This window comes from Dermacentor variabilis, chromosome 3, assembly GCF_050947875.1.
Source record: "Dermacentor variabilis isolate Ectoservices chromosome 3, ASM5094787v1, whole genome shotgun sequence".
NCBI classification, from domain to species: Eukaryota; Metazoa; Arthropoda; class Arachnida; order Ixodida; family Ixodidae; genus Dermacentor; species Dermacentor variabilis.
The window spans coordinates 178,099,805-178,118,873 of NC_134570.1; the positions used below are offsets into that span (position 1 = coordinate 178,099,805).

At 47.3% G+C, this 19,069-nt stretch overlaps 1 protein-coding gene across 1 annotated transcript in view; it reads left to right on the plus strand.

The window, feature by feature from the left end:
* The first annotated feature begins 429 nt into the window (after nucleotides 1–429).
* LOC142576543 (sulfotransferase 1A1-like) overlaps nucleotides 430–19,069 on the plus strand; it is a 97,011-nt gene continuing 78,371 nt past the window's right edge. The window contains exons 1-2 of the mRNA XM_075686710.1: nucleotides 430–507; nucleotides 588–651. The gene's annotated coding sequence lies outside the window, so the exon portion shown is untranslated. The remainder of the gene's footprint in view (nucleotides 508–587; nucleotides 652–19,069) is intronic.

The window sequence follows — 19,069 nt, forward strand, 5'->3', positions numbered from 1 at the left end:
ACAGGCACCGGTGAGCTGCACTTCCTGTCTCGGAGGCGTCGCGCTGATTTCTTGCCAGTGCTACAACGTGGCGTCCCCTGCTCAGAAAAAAACGCAAGAGAGGAGCTCGGTTGCCGCGTGACGCATCTTTCAGCGCTTGCACACGCAGGTATGTCATGCATTTCGGAGGCCACCTGCAGTCATCGCGGCGGCAGCGCCTGATGACGTCGAGTGTTCTAGGAAAGCGCGAAACAGGATTCCTGCTGCAGCACACGCCTTATACACGCATATTTTCCGGTGTCGCAATATTGATTTACTGCTAACGCATTGCAGTTGGCATTTGTAGTTAGAACGACTATGCCGCTTTTTATTTCTGACAACGCAGAAGTGTACCTTCTTCAAAGACTCCTCTGACGTACATAAGCGTCAAACCTTCACTAGTCACCTTTTCATTCCTGAAGAGACTTGTGCAGAACATTTGTGGTGGGTCGTCGTCTCCCCGAACATTCCAGCTTCCACGAGGTGTTTGTAAGTCATCGTCCTCACTTTTACGTACGCTTGCTTTATAAGGCGCATCTACTTTGCTGTGGCGTTTCTTTGTCTGACAGTTTTGTTCCCTACGAGTCGTCATTGAACAAGCCTCCTCCGTGCGATTCAACACGCCCAACACGTGTGAGTTTCCTACGCAATGTTCAGTCATTTATGTGTAGCCGAAATTTTCATCAGCAGTTGGCCTCTCTGACATCACTTTATAGTATTCGGTCTGATAACATTTTCCAGTCATCATCCACCATACCTTTCTGTATATTTCCAGTGAGTGGCATCCGCGCCTCACACAATGAATCATTAGGATCTTAATTTCGGCGCTGTGGTTGTCAGCGTAACAAGTTGGCCTTTCTTCTGCGAGTTAAATTTTCATTTCATCTGATTGTTCCACGCGAAGCGTTTACTTAAAGGGGTATGACACCCTATCTTAGATCACAATCCGTATTTTGTGAGGTAATCCTTGCACGTTCAAGACCACGTTAGCAAAATTTTAGCGCATTTAAGCCAGCACGTAACTTGTAATTTTATTTCTTATATTACACTCCAACGGCATAACAATCGAGCAACACTGGCACGCTCACGAGCCACGATGTCAAAACTTGCATGCTTGCCGAGCGAGCGTGTTTATTCCGGCGAAGAAACCGTGTTTCACCTGTGCACGCATGCTCAAATCTTCTGCTGTGTTCAACTTGCCAGTGTAATTATTTTTCTTCATGCAGAGGCTGAAAAAATGCCACGATGGCGCCCTAAGTAGCGCTGTGCGGTGCCAGAGCGAACGGAGCAAGGAGTTCTCCGTATCGATATTCGTATTCCCCAAGGATGTAGCCAAGCCTAAGGCTTGGGATAGGCACGGGGCAGCAAAGACTGGCGCTCTTCTGGCGCTTTTGTTTTATTCACTGAACACTTCACGCCAGACAGCTACAACGACGATTTTCGTCTGCTCGCCGAGTATTGGATTCTCGTGAAAAAACTGAGGCTGCAGCCATACGCAATGCAGACCGTGTTCGCGCACCGACCAATCTAGCAGCCAGAGCCCCGGCCAAGAGTCCGCCTTACTATTTTTTTAAGGTATTGCGTGCAATAAAGCAAGTTCAAGTAAAGGTACAGCCAAAGGGTATGCATTATGAAATATCTTCGCTCCGCGGAGACATATACGCCAGCTTTTGTTTACTTATGCCGCACGCAACTACAGGGCGAGAAGTGCGAGCGCGCGGCAGCTTATGAAAATCGTAGTTTTATTGAGTACGAATCCGATAGACGTGTATGCATGGAATGCATGCAAGCAAGCAATCGACGCGCATAACAACTGGCATTGTAGTACTATAAGCATTAAAGAAGTAGATTTGGACTTCGTCTCCCGTGAACAGCTCGATAAGTAGCGCTGCAGGCATGAAATATGATGAAATAAAGCGATAAAGCTATAGTACTCGACAGTGCATAGAGGCATCAGCAGCATTTGGCGCCACACCAATATTGTCATGTATGTTGACCACGTTTATTACGCTGTAGACAAATCATGACCTTTAAGATATGCGCCCGCGAATCTCAAGTGCCACGTTTCGCCACTTGAGCTGGTAGTGGTGGGGTCAAAGTAAAAATTCCCTGTGTATATGACACCATCGCTGATACTGCTGCTCAAACATTCGTCGCTTGCATATTCACGCCACGTTGGCGGTGTCCAAGACATGGCACTCGATATCTGGATAAAATACGGCAAGAAAGGGTAGCATTGCTCCGACCTCATGTGGCGCGGTGGCTGATTTTTGCAGCAGACGATGGCTCAGTTCTATACAGAATATGACGTCATACATTATGTGGCAATATGGCGGTCGGCGCCGATGGGCGGGGATTTGAGCTGGTGAGTTCTAGAACATATTTCGGAGAGGAATGTTCTTTTCCTGCTCAGTTTTGACGCGTGTAGACTCTCTAGTACAATTTTTCTTGGAAAACCACCAGTTGTCGGCTGACCGTGTCATATCCCCTTTAAAAATGTTTCAGTTTCGCCTTAAACGCGAAGCATCGATTGCAATAATTAATGGACACGCAACGAAGTAAGGATAGCAGTTTTATTAGCCCGTGTAAACTCAGAAACATTCGCTTACTTATAACAAACATGGTGTCAGCGTGCACATCACACTCGATGACCGCGGACACTCCCTGTCAAAACGCTGCTGTGAGCAAGCGCGGCAGCAGCAGCGGCAGTACGCGAAGTTACCTTCTTGCTGTCTACCGCTTGAATGCAAATAGCGGCGAGAAAACAGCACGCACAAAGGTATGAGCCTTCTGCAGAAGTACGCCGTGCGAAGTGCGCAGTTGCGGGTGGAGCAGCCGCACCCACCTCTCTTACGCGCTGCCTCCTCACTCTGAGCCACTTTGTGATTGAGCCGCGATCGCCAGTTCTCCTTGCACTCGGTCGCGAAATACCCAGTTGCTGACAGAACCCAACGTCGCCCTCAACTCCCTCACTCCCTCCCATCCCTCCACGACCTTTCGCGCTACGGAAGACGGTGCATTTACTCTCCGCTTTCCTGCCTCCCGTGTGCCAGATTGCGCCGCGATCGTGAGCTCCCTTGGCGTGCTTTCACGCATGCAGACAGCATACGGCGCGCGGCGACGCTGTTATCGCCCGTGCACTTCATACGGAACACGACGGAAGATATGCGTTTTGAATGTCTCTATAATCGCTGTCGCAATAAAATCCAAGGCAGATCATTCGGGACGGTAGGCGTCTTTCGGGATCGGTACAGAGGCAGGCAGCCGAACGTAGTCTTCCTTCTCTACTCTCCGTCGCCATGGTTATTCGAGATCTTTATGACCCTTGTTATGAGAGCTCGTGTTATTTCCCCTTTGACAGCCGAAGCCCACCAGGCAAGTCAGTCAGTCGTAGTGGATTGTAAGGCTTCAAGCAGGCAACATGCGTGACTTCGGTTTTGTCAGAGTGTCGTCCACTGTTTGTGAGGCGTGTTATGCGATAGTTCACCTCGCTGAGGCACTCTACTATAACGTGGGGCACAACATAATGGGCCAACAACTTCTGCCACAAGTCGCGCTTCCCTAAATGTGTCCAGAGCCACAGAAGCTCACAAGGATCTAAATATTTTTCTTACTTTAGTAGTGTGCAAGGTAATGGAACAAATTCTCTACTCCGCAATAACGAAACACTTCAATGAAAATAACATCTTAACAAATTATCAACGCGGGTTTCGAAAGGCGCCCTCATGCACCACACAACTTGTTGAATTTTGTCATGATCTGGCATATAACGTTGATTCAGCTGGACAAACAGACTGTATTTTCTTAGATTTGCGCAAGCCATTTGACACGGTAACAAATTCATTTTCTTTGCAAGAAACGTAAACTAGTAAACATAAACCCTGCTGTGTTTAGGTGGATAGAAAATCATTTGTATGAACGGTGAGAATCTGTCATTATTAATGGCAAAAGCTCTGGGTACGTTGATGTGACGTGGGGATTCCCACAGGGCTCTGCATTGTGGCCATTTTTGTTTCTAGTTTATAATAAGGACATTTCCGCGGGTATTTCATCACATCCTGAACAGTTTGCAGATGATTGCGTTGTGTTCAAACAACGAGTGAGAGTGACGTTACCCAATTGCAAACTGGCTTGAAAGATTTTGCGCAAGCCATTTGACACGGTAACAAATTCATTTCCTTTGCAAGAAGCGTAAACTACTAAACATAGACCCTGCTGTGTTTAGGTGGATAGAAAATCATTTGTATGAACGAAAGATGTTCCGGATTGGTGCTCTATGTGGAAAATGAACGTAAATAATACAAAATGCGTCCGTGCCTCTTTTACAAGGAAACGGAAGCTACGGAGACAGTACCTCCTAAACAATGAGCCTGTGCGCGTGATCACGCGCGTTAACTTTACACCAGCGCCGATTTCCTTGTTTTGCGTAAGAAAATGTCGATACCTTATAGAAGTCCCGGCTTCTCATCTGCTCCAACATGCATAAAAATGATGAACGCTCTTTGGACAAAAAAAGCGATAGCAATGCGAGAACACTCAAAGCCGTGCTCCCGAGAGTACAATGCAAGTAAAGACACGAAAGCAATTAGTCCACTATCTCAGTTCACAAAGTAGCACACAAGTGCAATACAATGAGTGTGAACAACAAAAGAAACATACTGCTATGGCTATGAGACCGCTATGCTTACCAGATCTCCTTCTTTCCTCTCGCACCAGCCGCCGCCGACGCACTCTCTTCCCGCCTCCTTACTCTCTCTCCGTCGACGGCTCCCATAAGAGAGAGATAGAGAGAGAGAGAGAGAGCAGGCGCGACACACAGATCAATCGGAGACAACTTCGGACCGCGCTGCGCGGAAGTCCCTCTGAAATAAACGTCGTACGTTGCCACAAACACTTTTATTACCGCGGACATAACACAGATCCCAATATGTCATGAACCGTATTATAAGAAAGTCCGATCAACAATAAACGTACTGGGTCACATCGCAAGGATGAATGCTATCGCAAGTGTCGCAAATGTCGAGGCACACATCAAACTTATGGAAGGAAGGTCTTAGGAAGGTCCGGTATCTTGCAAGCTGTTATGACTGTCATGTTGCTATCCACAAGGCTCTTTTCATTACGATACTCTATAAATGCGCGTACTGCTCGTATCTGGGATGTTTTTGTTGGCCTTGATAATATTCTTGATAACTTTTGGCGTGAGGCTGTGTATTTGTTTCAGTATAAGAGGAGGTGCTCCACGTCTTCATCGAATTCCTCGCAGGAAGAAATTGGCTTTTGAATCCTCTACAAGTAGCTCTTCGTATAGTCTGTGTCTTATTGCTTATATAGCGGGGTAATGACTTTCATCAGGATAGTGAACACCTTAAGTGGACATATCCTGAATAATGTGTAACATTGTCTCCATAATTAAACTAAGTCGCTCTTCTACTTCGGTCACAGATTTTAGTTTTTCATAGCGCAAGCTGCATCACTTTTTTGACGACGGAAGGTCCAAAAATTAACCCTTCCTACGAGCACCGTGTGCTAAGGATCTATAGCATCACTCCCCGCAGTGGCTGTAGTGAACACCTTCTGCACGCTTCGAGTGGCACCTCTCACCGACAAAAGGTGCCCAGAGCAAGTGGGGCTGTACTAATCCAGGTACAACCAAATTAGGAAGGCCCACAAAGCTTCCACAAGACACCCCCTCACCAGATCAGGAATTGGCCTCCCTGGTGCAGTATTCAGCCACCCACTCCCAAATGGCTCACTCAAATACCCAATGGCCCTCAGTCCCCAGCAGCTGCGGAGCACCTGACAAAGGCGGCGGTCAGGCCTGCAACGCAGCAGAGGGTGCTAACAATCCCTGGATCCGGACAGGCCGCCAATGGAAACTGACCCTTGCAACGTTTAACACCCGAACCTTCTCGAGTAAGACTAGCTGCGCAGGACTCGTTGAGGAATTATGAGACATTGTTTGGGATATCATCGTCCTTAGTGATATTAGAAGAAGGTAATAATAAAAACCCTATTAGGGAATTTCAAGTAGCCATCTTATATAGGCATCTATGATGGAAGGAATCTCCGCCTCTTTCATAAATATAGCACATAAATGTAGCATAAATGTAGCACTGGTGAGGCTGATACATTGCAGAACAACGGACATGTCCTCTGCTATAGAGGTCTCCTAGATAAGAAGCAATACGGGATAGGAATCCTAATCCATAACGACAACGCGGGCCACAATGACAAATTCTACAGCATTAATGAGAGGGTAGCTGTAGTCATAATCAAACTTAATAAGAGGAATAGATTAAAGGTAGTACAAGCCTACGCTCCAACATCCAGTCACAATGATGAGGAAGAAGCTCAGTTTTGTGAAGATGTTCAATTAACGATGAGAAAAGCGCAAACACAATATACTGTAGTAATGGGAGACTTCAATGCAAAAGTGGGGAAAAAAGCAGGCTCCTGAACAAGCATTTGGCAATTACGACGTCGATTCTAGGAAGGCTAGAGGAGAGATGCTGGTAGAATGCGCAGAAAAGAATAAGCTTCGAATAATGAACACCCTTTTCAAGAAGCGTAACAACAGAAAGTGAACCTAGAAAAGCCCTAATGGTGAAACGAGAAATGAAATGGAATTGATACTTTCTGCTTATCCCGGCATAGTGCAGGATGTAGAAGTTATAGGCAGGGTAAAGTGCAGTGATCATAGGTTAGTGAGGGCTAGGATTCATCTCAATTGAAAGAGAGATAGAGCAAAATTGGACAACAAGAAACAGGTCAACCTAGAGGCGGTAACGGTAAAAGCACACCACTTGAGGCTGGTACTTTCAAAAAAAAAAATATGCGGAGATATGATGATGACATAGAGCTAATGTATGAAACCGTAAATAGGTTGGCTTCAGAGGCAGCAATTGAAGTGGCAGGCAAGGCACCAAGGCAACCAGTAAGCAAGCTCTCGCAAGTAACAAAGGACCTAATAAATAAATGACAAAAAATGAAAGTGTCTCACTCAAGAGACAGGATAGAATTCGCCGAACTGGCAAAGCGGATCAACAAGGCGAAAATAGGGGATATCCCAAACTATAACGCGAGAAAGACTGACGAAGTCGTAAAATATGGACGCAGCCTGAAATCGGTGAGAAAGAAACTTGGCATAGGACAAATCAAGATGTACGCAGTGACAAAAAAGCAGGCTAATATCATCAGCAATCTCGAAGATATCGTAAAAGCAGCGGAACAATTCTATACGGACCTGTATAGTGCTCAGAGGACTCAGGAGTACTCCATTCGAAACAATGATGAAGAGTATGCAGCAACTCCTCCTGTAACTGACGATGAGGTCAGAAGGGCGTTGCAAGACATGAAACGAGGAAGAGCGGCAGGAGGAGATGGTATACCAGTCGATTTAATCAAAGGTGGAGGAGACAGAATGCTTGAATAACTGACTGCTCTTAATACAAAGTCTTTATCGACTGCACGGGTCCCACAAAAGTGGAAGAATGGAAACATTGTAATAATCCACAAAAAGGGAGACGTTAAAGAATTGGAAAATTATACTCCCATTAGCTTACTATCAGCATTATATAAAATATTTGTCAATATAATCTGCAATGGAATAAGGGAAACACTGGACTTTAGTCAACCAAGGGAACAGGCTGGCTTCAGGAAGGGATATTCTACAATGGATCACATCCATGTCACAAATCAGGTAATCAAGAAATCCGCAGAGTATAATAAGCCTCTCTATATGGCTTTCATAGATTACGAAAAGGCATTTGATTCATCAGAGATACCAGCAGTCATAGAGGCATTACGTAATCAAGGAGTACAGAACGCTTACGTAAATACAGTAGAACCCCGCTGTTACGTTGTTGTTGTTGTTGTTGTTGTCCTGAGTGGCCGTGGCACATACCCACAGTGGGGGATTGGCCAAGAATCGGGCGGTTTAATTAGGTGCCTAAATAATAATGATAACAAGGGAGTTAACAATTTGGGCGTGTGAGTTTAAAAGTGAACGTTTTGTGTTTGGAGAAAAAGGAAATAATCAGATGAAAACCGGGTATAAGATAATAATAATATTAACAATAATAGTTAATAAAAGATAAGAAATAAAAGAAAGCTATGGTTGGGAGGGAGAACGATCAATCTAACATGGAAATCGCTTGGTTTCAATTAGGTAATTTTGGATCGCCAAGCAAACATTTCTGTTGCTGAACCCAACAATGGAGGCTCCAAAAGATAGGATCACTGGCACTGATAAAGTTAGACCAATAGAGCGAAGCGGGATTTCGAGTAGTCGTTTTCTTATAATAGAAAAACGTCTGCAAGACAACAAGAAATGGTCGATTGTCTCCGCCTCGCCGCAGAATGAGCATTCTGCGGCGAGGCGGAGACAATCGACCATTTCTTAATCTAGCTGCAGTAACATAAGCAGTCAAAGGGCAGCAAGGAAGAATCGGGCCACTTATTGATGCCTTGGCTAGAGAGTCTGCAATTTCATTAATGATTAGTCCTTTATGGCCAGGCACCCAAATCAAACGCACGCTTCTCAAGTAACCAGGTACCAATGATTGAAATGTCCTCATTACGCGAGAATCATTAGAAGCAGTAAGGGAGGAGCACAATGATAAAGAATCAGTGACTATCACGGCTGACGTAATTGATGGTCCTAATTTACGTTCCTCACTGCTGCGTTTTCCCGGCTGCTACGTAGTTTTCTTCCGGTCCCGGCATAGCTTCCATAGGATCCAATGTATAAGGAACCCCGCTGTTACGTCGTAGCTGTGAAAACGTTCCCGCATGATACGTCGCAACTTAGCCCCCCGAACCCGCCTGGGCTAAAGTAGGCAACGCGCTCCAACCGCCATTTTGGCTTTTGACGAGTTTTGGCCGGGCTTGGCTATGGAACTGGCTGCAAGAAGCCGCACGCCAGTTCGAGAGGCCGCCATCGAATTGGCGTGCGGCTTCTTGCAGCCAGCTCCATAGCCAAGCCCGGCCAAAACTCGCCAAAAGCCAAAATGGCGGTCACATACGACGACTACGTCGCCGTGGATGTTGTTGTCGGGACGTCAGAGTGTCAGAGCATCGCCGAGATCGATGGGATCTCGGTCGCGAGTGAAGTCGCAGACTGCGACGCACGAGCCGCATGATGCCGGGGAGTTGCCAAATCGTAGCTTTCGAAAAGCCGTTGCGGCTCTGGACCTCCTCCGCAGGTACACGTCGCACCTCACAGCGACGCTGACAGCAATGCGGCCTTCCAGGCTATTGAGAAACGTGTGGTGATTTCTAGCGAGCGAAAGAAACGGCAAGCCACAATTCTGGACTTTTTTTAGGTCCTAAGCGCACTCTGTGGAAATAAATTGTCTATAGTTGAAGCTGCACTTTTTTTCATTCATTTTCGGAGCTTTCCTCACTGTTGCGTTTTCCCGGCTGTTACGTTTTTTTTCCCGGTCCGGTGAAAAACGTATGAACGGGGTTCCACTGTACCTTGAAAAATATCTCCAGAGGTTCTACAGTTACCTTAATTCTACACAAGAAAAACAGGACGATACCTATAAAGAAAGCGGTCAGACAGGGAGGCACAATCTTACCAAGTCACTGCGTGCTTGGAAGAAGTATTCAAGCTATCGTACTGGGAAGGCTTAGGAGTAAAGATCGACGGCGAATGTCTCAGCAACCTTTGGTTTGCCGATGACATTGTTCCATTCATTAACAATGCAGACGAGTTACAAAATAAGATAGAGGACCTTGACAGAGAGAGTGTAAGAGTGGGGTTGAAAATTATTTAGCAGAAGACAAAGATCGTGATAAATAGCAGGACAAAGTAGCAATAGTTCAGGATCGCCATTCAGCGTCTAGAGTCGGTGAAGGAGTACGTTTACCTGGGTCAATTAATCACAGGGAACCCTGTTTATGAGAAGGAAATTCACAGATGAATAAAAATGGGTTAGATCGCATACGGCAGACATTGCCAGCTCCTGATTGAAAGCTTACCATTGTCATTGAAAAGCAAGGTGTAAAATCAGTGTATTTTACCAGTGCTGACAAATGGGGCAGAGACTTGGAGACTGACAAAGAAGCTTGAGAACATATAAAAGACCGCGCAAAGAGCGATGGAACGAAGATTGCAAGGCATAACGTTAAGAGACAGAAAGACAGCGGTTTGGATCAGAGAGCAAACGGGTATTGACCATGTTCTAATTGACATCAAGGGAAAAAAAATGGAGCTGTGCAGGTCATGTAATGCGCAGGTTGGATAACGGTTGAACCATTAGGATTGCAGAATGGGCGCCAAGAGAAGGAAAACGCAATCGAGGACGACAGAAGACTAGGTGCAGCGATGAAATTAGGAAATTCGCGGGCTCTAGTTGGAATCGGTTGGCGCCGGACAGGGCTAATTGGAGATCGCAGGGAGGGGCCTTCGTCCTGCAGTGGACATAGTCTGATGATGATGATTGTGATTATGCAGCCTATCTTTTGCAATGCTGCAAACCTTTCGTTGCCTGTATTCTACCTTAAATTTGCTGTAAAAAACTGAAATTCCTTATAAAGAATAGTAATGTTTGCGAATTGTTTAAAACTTCCTATTGTCGTGCTTGTATTTGTGAGCATATACATTTTATTGCAGAATAAATTACAAGAAAGTTTGGCAGTGGCTAGTGAAGCGCTACGAGAGAATTTTTCTGCTATTTGTGCCACGTAACCTGCAGTCGCGAACTCTGGGGTAGAACTTAGATCAATGCAGAGACCTCTCTTTATATACTTGAAAGTGGTTTTGGTGCGCAACTTAACTTTGTCACTGTGTTAGATATTTCGATGCTATTATCGGCATCTTCGATTTAAACACTATTCCTGGTAATGAAGGGTAGAAATTTGAATTGTGTAGAAGGCAAGGAGGACGCGAGACGGCCACTTGCTAATACTTCTCGACCGGTAAGAGGTTTCTACATTGTTTATAACTTCGTGCACTTTCGCCCCATATCGGTTCTTAAGCGCTTCGTCAAGTGAAAGGGTATCATGTTGAGTTGTCATATGAAAACTACGACGGCAAGTCTGAAGAACCTCAGTGCTTAGAAAGAGTGTAGGCGAGATTTACCATGAAGTAGGGAACTGGTGGATGCCTAAAGAATGAATCAAGATACAATGAGGCCTGGGGTTAACAGGCGTTTAAGGATTTCTCAGCCGCGTGACAGGCCATGATTGGGAGAAGCAGAGTACTTATATTACATACTTTCAATGACTGGCAGGCACAACAGAAAGGAGTGGTAAAAATATACAATAATTGCAGTACAGGGCAATAAAAAATAAAACTATAAGGCATATTTAATAGCGATATTGAAGTTATTGGAGTGACAAATTCAGACTGTGGAGGTGGGAGGCGGTTCTACTCAATGGCTGTTCTTGGCAAAAAGGAAGAATGGCACAAGTTACCTCGACAAGATGGCACTTCAATTTTGTGTTGATGGTCGATGGGAGATTAGATGTAACTTGGCGCGGTGAAAAGATTTTCTTTAAGAGAAGGGTTGAAGTAATATATTCTATGAAAAAGACAGAGACGAAAGTACTTGAGACGTAACCAAAAGTCAGGTAGATCTAGTGTTTTTTTCATGGACGTGATGCTATAATGACGAGAATATATTGAGAGAATGAAACGGGCGGAGCGCTTCTGAATGCTTTTAAGGGAAATGGAAAGATTGGCATAGGGGGAGCAGGGTCCCATATGGCACAAGCATATTGTCACGTGGTGGTGACGTTGAAGAACACAGTAGGAATACTGCGAAAGGCAAAACTACCTTTTATTGGGCAAACCTGTGCCCAGAAAAACAGGCTACACTTATAGCACAACGATAGCGGCGAACACGGTCGGCAATCGTCGAAAATCTGATCAGCGGGTCAAGCGCGTCGGCTTTTATAGATCGGTCGTCGAATGTTCCAGATTAACCACTGGGACCCGCGTGTCTTCCACAAACTTCTACAATATTCGCGTCGTGCATAGATGCAATCAGATTACACAAGTTGCGGTGAAAGACAGCGGACGGAACCATCGATAACATTCCAGAAACTTCTTTTGCAGGCAGGCTGTGCGATAACATTTGTTAGGCGGCGAAACGTGGTCGCCCGATAAAGTTAAGTACACGTGTCATTTCCCCCTCTTAAAAAGCATCGACCCGATGCTGCAAACAAAGGAAAGTAATAAACAAAAGCACTCGTAGCAAAGAAAATAACAAAAATAAGGAAGTTCGTCAGCGTCTGTAAAAGGGTTTAAGGCGCACCACGTGGACAAATTCAGATCGTGCGCGGCGCCACTGTGAATGCGAAATGCCGTCTGGCACGATCTCATAGTCCAGAGCGCCAATTAGTCGGATGACCTTGTAGGGTCCGAAATAGCGTCGGAGTAGTTTCTCACTGAGTCCTCGTCGGCGTATCGGGGTGCATACCCAAACACGGCCGCCGGGCTGGTACTCGACGAAGCGTCGTCGGTGGTTGTAGTGTCGGCTCTCGGCCTTCTGCTGGTTCTTGATCCGCAGGCGGGCGAGCAGTTGGGCTTTTTCGGCGTGCTGGAGATAGGTAGCGACGTCAAGATTTTCCTCGTCAGTGACGTGCAGCAGCATGGCGTCGAGCGTCGTCGTCGGGTTCCTGCCGCAAACCAGCTTGAATGGTGTGATCTCTGTTGTTGCTTGCACCGCCGTGTTGTAAGCGAATGCTACGTATGGCAGGACCGCATCCCACATCTTGTGCTCGACGACGACGTACATTACAAGCATGTCGGCGAGGGTCTTGTTCATGCGCTCCGTGAGACCATTCGTCTGCGGATGGTAGGCAGTTGTCCTCCTGTGACTTGTCTGGCTGCATTGCAGAATGGCTTGCATGAGCTCTGCTGCAAAAGCCGTTCCTCTGTCGGTGATGAGGACTTCTGGAGCACCATGTCGGAGCAGGATGTTCTTGACAGAAAATTTCCCCACTTCGGCTGCGCTGCCTTTTGGTAGAGCTTTAGTTTCAGCGAAGCGGGTGAGATAGTCCGTCGCCACGACGATCCACTTATTTACGGAAGTTGATGTCGGAAACTGTCCCAACAAGTCCATCCCGATCTGCTGAAAAGGTCGGTAAGGAGGCTTGATCGGCTGTAGTAGTCCCGCTGGCCTTGTCGGTGGTGTCTTGCGTCGCTGACAGTCTCGGCATGTCTTGACATAACGGGCAACGTCGGCTGTTAGGCGCGGCCAGTAATACCTTTCTTGTATCTTCGATAGCGTCCGGAAGAACCCGAGGTGCCCGGTGGTGGGAGCGTTATGTAGGGCGCGCAGTACTTCTGGACGCAGCGCCGACGGAACAACAACAAGGTAGTTGGCGCGGACTCGTGAGAAGTTCTTCACGAGTAGATTGTTTTCAAGCGTGGAGGAAGATAATCCGCGCTTAAATGCCCTGGGGACAACGTCAGTGTGCCCTTCCAAATATTCGACGAGGCTTTTATCTCCGGGTCTGCCCGTTGCTGTTCAGCGAACTCATCCGCGCTTATCATTCCAAGGGATGCGTCGTCATTCTCGTCATCATGCGGCGGCGGGTCAATGGGGGTGCGTGATAGGCAATCGGCATCAGAGTGTTTTCGTCCGTACTTGTAGGTTACAGCGATTTCGTATTCTTCTAGTCTGAGGCTCCACCGCGCCAGTCGTCCTGAAGGATCCTTTATATTCGCTAGCCAACACAACGCGTGATGGTCGCTGACCACTTTGAATGGCCTGCCATATAGATAAGGGCGAAATTTGGCTGTAGCCCAAACGATGGCGAGGCATTCCTTTTCGGTCGTAGAATAGCTGCCTTCCGCTTTTGACAGCGACCGGCTAGCATAAGCTATCACCTGTTCGACTCCGTTTCTCCTCTGGACAAGAACGGCACCGAGGCCTAGGCTACTGGCGTCAGTATGGATTTCTGTATTGGCGTAATCGTCGAAGTGCGCAAGTACCGGCGGCGACTGCATGCGTCGTTTGAGTTCCTCAAATGCGTCGGACTGCGGCGTTTCCCACTTGAACTCAACATCACATTTAGTTAGACGTGTCAACGGCTCAGCGATGCGTGAAAAGTCCTTGACAAAACGCCTGTAGTAGGCACACATGCCAAGGAATCTACGCACTGCCTTCTTGTCGATGGTTTGCGGGAACTGTGCGATGGCAGCTGTCTTTGGCGGGTCTGGACGGACACCAGATTTGCTGATTACGTGGCCTAGGAGCAGAAGCTCATCGTAAGCGAAATGGCACATTTCCGGCTTCAGAGTGAGCCCTGATGACTTGATGGCCTCTAGTACTGTCGCAAGCCGCCTCAGGTGATCGTCTAAATTTCCGGCAATGACGACGACGTCATCCAAGTAAATGAGACAGGTCTGCCACTTCAGTCCTGCTAAAGCCGTGTTCATCACGCGCTGGAACGTTGCAGGAGCCGAGCACAGTCCGAATGGCATAACCTTGAACTCGTAGAGGCCGTCTGGGGTGATGAAGGCCGTCTTTTCGTGATCTCTTTCGTCGACTTCTATTTGCCAATAGCCAGACTTGAAGTCCATTGACGAGAAGTATTTAGCGTTGCAGAGCCGATCCAATGCGTCGTCTATCCGTGGGAGGGGGTATACGTCTTTCTTCGTGATCTTGTTCAGGCGACGATATTCGACGCAGAAACGTAGGGTTCCGTCCTTTTTTTTACCAAGACTACAGGAGATGCCCACGGGCTTTTGGACGGCTGGATGATGTCGTCGCACAGCATTTCGTCGACTTGGTACCTTATAGCTTCACGTTCTCGCATCGAAACTCGGTATGGGCTCTGGCGGAGAGGTCGAGTGCACTCTTCGGTTATTATGCGATCCTTTGCGACTGGGGTTCGTCGAATTGTTGATGACGTCAAGAAGCACTCTTTGTATCGTCGAAGTACACTTCTAAGCTGTTGTTGCTTAATCATGGGGAGACTTGGATTTATGTCGAAGTCTGGCTCGGGAACTATGGTCGTCGGGGTAGATGCGGCCGAATCTAAGAGGACAGACGCATTGCTGTTTTCCAGAAATTCCTCGATGTATGCGATCATCGTGTCCTTGTTTATGTACTTGAACTCCTGGCTGAAGTTTGTCAGCAACACTTTCGTGTTTCCTCCGTGCAGTCGAGCGATCCCTCTTTCGACGCAAATTTCACGGTCTAGCTGTAGACGTTGGTCGCCTTCGATGACGCCTTCTACGTCAGCGGGTGTTTCGGTGCCGACCGAAATAACAATGCTGGAGCGAGGCGGGATGCTCACTTGATCTTCGAGCCCACTCAAGGCGTGGTGACTACGAGGTCTCTCCGGTGGTATCGCATGATCTTCCGACAGCGTTATTGACTTCGACTTCAGGTCGATAACTGCGCCGTGTTGGTTGAGGAAGTCCATGCCGAGAATGACGTCTCGTGAACACTGTTGGAGGATAACGAAGGTGACAGGGTAAGTCCGGTCGTGAATAGTAAATCTTGCCATGCACATTCCAATCGGCGTTATGAGGTGTCCTCCAGCGGTCCGAATTTGAGGGCCTTCCCACGTAGTCTTAACTTTCTTCAACTGGGCGGCGATGTGTCCACTCATGACGAAGTAATCTGCCCCTGTGTCGACTAAGGCGGTGACTGCGTGGCCGTCGAGAAGCACGTCGAGGTCGGTGGTTCTTTGTCTTGCATTACTGTTAGGTCATGGCGTCGGATCACGACTGCGTGGCGTTAACCTGTGGCTGGTATGTGACGTCGTCAGGTCGTGTTTCGTCGTCGCATTCTTTCCTTCCAGACTGTCGGGACGGCGGCGTGTCGTGATGTCGTCGAGGTAGTTTCTTCGTCGTGTTCGTCGGCGGCGGAGGATCTTCGTCAGTTCGACGGACAGCAACCGCACCTCCATCGGTTGCTGCTTTTAGCTTTCAGGATATGGGCTCGCTGACCGGCCCCGGGCTGGGCCAGTGTATGGTCGGCGCTGCGGCGACAGGTAGCAGCCTGGTGATGGCGAACGCGACGTTCGTCGAATGTTCCAGATTAACCGCTGGGACCCGCGTGTCTTCCACAAAGTTCTACACTATTCGCGTCGCGCATAGATGCAATCAGATTACACAACTTGCGGTGAAATACAGCGGACGGAACCATCGATAACATTCCAGAAACTTCTTTTACATGCAGGCGCGTCCTGCGCTGTGCGATAACATTTGTTTGGTGTCGAAACGTGGTCGCTCGATAAAGTTAAGTACACGTGTCAATATTCTAATTTTGGACGGACGAGTGTTTTGTATAGAGTAAGCTTTAGTGAGGTGGGGTGCTGATTGAAATTTTCGTCTCAAATAGCCTAACGTTCGGTCAGCATTGTTAGTGACATATGCAACATGCATATTCAAAATACTAAAGCTCGCCTAATGACTGCGCAACGTAAACGTATTAATGATTGCTTCGTTTTCCCATCTGATGCGTGCAAATCAATGGAGGATGTGAAAGGCCCCTCATTAGCCCTGGACATTTTCAGCTGGCAAACGCAGTACGTGCAGTGCACGATAACGATAGAGTCTTCGAAGTATTACATCGCTACTTGCCGCGCGAAGTGCTGAAATTTAATACCAAACGCTGTTTGCCAATCTCCTCAACGAGCGTATATGCGCTAGTGAGCCTAGGTACAAGTATGTACTCTGACGTCGTTCGTAGGGACACGTGACTACGAGAATTATTCGAGACCACATCTATTATTTGTATAATTTGTTGCTTCAGTCAAGGAAGCAAAGTTTAGAGAAATAATAAAAAGCACACTAACCGAATGCCTGCGTGCTTTTGTTATCTTTGAGAGATTTAGTTTGGTCTCCTTGTTCCCAGGTCTTTCACTCACGGCAGCAGGCAAAGAAAGTGCATTTTTCTACTGTGTTCCAGTGCGCCACCATGCTGCGCGATCGACTTTTGTCTCCTTCAGGTTTCGTGTAGTACTGACTTCTACCGCTAGTCAGGTGTTCTCGTACACAGCACGCAAAATCCTGCGCTATGCGAAACGAAACAACGCAGCAGATGGCGCGCAACACCATCAGCGGAAGTGCCCCGTCAGCATTAAAGCGAGGGAAAAGAAAGAAGGCCGGGTCCTAGGCTTGTGTGGCACCTGATTATCGAGCTCCGGTGTGGGAGAACGCACGGAAGGAATCTCGCTTGCAGATGCTAGACAGGGCAAGTGACGTCTGTGACTCCTTTTGCGGTGAAGCTCGCGTCCGGAAGCCATGCTTTGGTGGTACGGAAATGTTTCTATCTCTGGTATTGAGGAATCAATCTGAATAATTCCTTGTGGTAGAATATTCCATGAGGAGCCCGCAAAAACTTCCGGCCTATACGCAAAATTTTCCAACACTTCTCTCCATACGCAAAGGGTCTTTTTGACAACGGTCTGCTAAGCACCACATAAAAAAAACCTTTGTTGTCGAACCAGTTGTATGGACCTTAACGAGTTGTATTAGCTCTAATAACTTCACGTGTTTCAACAAATGGGAGGACAGAAGATTTTCTTTTTCCAGTGAGAGTGGGCATACCTCTGGCTTTCAGGAAGCTATAGATGGCACTGAATCCTTCTTGAAGGTGTTGCTTAATGACTAGTACGCTAGTTCCCGATGATCGTATGCACAAATGTTCTGTGTGAAGGGAATAGCGGTGTGAGCAAAGCTAAGTACGAGCATTTGAGCCATTACACTATTAAAAAGCAATGAACTAGGCACGCCCCTTCGTATGCAGCCCCTTGATCAAGTTCTTTTTCTGCGTTCCTGCCATGAGCATTGTCTGCGTACATCCTACGATTGCTGAATAAGTCCGCAATCAGCGTGAAAGTTCTAACATATATACGCAATTGAAGCAATGCATAGAGTACGTGCGTATGACAGGTTGTATTGAACGCCCGCCTAGTGTCCAGGAATATGCCAGCGGTTGTTCTACCGCAGCAGCGTTTATCTTCCACTTATCTCACGAGGTCGAGAATCGCATTAGTCGTACATCTACGCTTTTGGAAGCCTGTCATCTTCGGGTTAGCACCTGACTGTATTCTTACCACCATTGAATTCTACCATAGATAATTTGTTCCATTACTTGGGTAAGGCAGCTCTTAAGGCTCACAGGGCGAAACGGCAGGGGCGTAGCCAGGCGGGGGGGCGCCTTCGAGGGCTTCAGCCCCTCCTCCCCACCCAAAATTTACTCATGCTATCCTGCTCCGCCGCCCAAAACAACCCCCTGCGCCGCAAATCATTCTGGGTTTTGTCTAGGATGTCTTTTTCACGCTCGAAAAGACATGGACATTTTAGCGCTAACCTTGCAAAATGGGGCTGAATTTTGTGGCAACGCCTGTGCACCTGGAGTCGCATAACGCAAGGAGCCCCATCCAAGCACCAAGTTTCAAGGGCATTTTAGTGGCAAGTGGGCTCGTCAAGGCATCTCGCGGACGCCGCGTAATCTACGGAGCGCGTGTATTTCAATTCCGAATCTTAATGGGTACAAGGTTGCCATAAATTTTGGATGTGAAAGGTGCATTGACATTTCCAAAGTCGTGCACTTGATTTTCGATTTCGGAACTTCGCTGGTTTAATGTGGTTATAAACATATCACGCCAAAGGTGCATTGACTTTTGTAAAGTCGTAGGTCTGACCATACAACTAGACAAACTGAATCAACACACTATAAGGCACGTAGACAAAGCACGCAGCGAGTTCCGATGAGACGAAGTGTTGTGGTGGTTACCTGCGCCAAAGCATCCATGTCATGACAGTAAAACCAACGAAAGTAACTGCGTTATTATTTATTTTTTTCTACTTTGACTTTTATTCTTGAGGACCACATTGAGCCTCTTCAGTTTTCTTGTTCTCGCTACCCGCGGGTGGCCGGAACCAGCCAGAGCGCATGCGTTTTGCTCGTGTTGCCCCAGCCACCGCGCGTCCACTTTGGTGCGCGTTCTTTTTTCTCTGACTGAGTGGATTTCCGCCTGGCAGAGTTTTGGACGCTTCCGGTCTAGCAGACGAGAACAAGAAACAATGGTCGCTCACCGCCATCCCTGTGGGGACTCGACGGATTGCAAC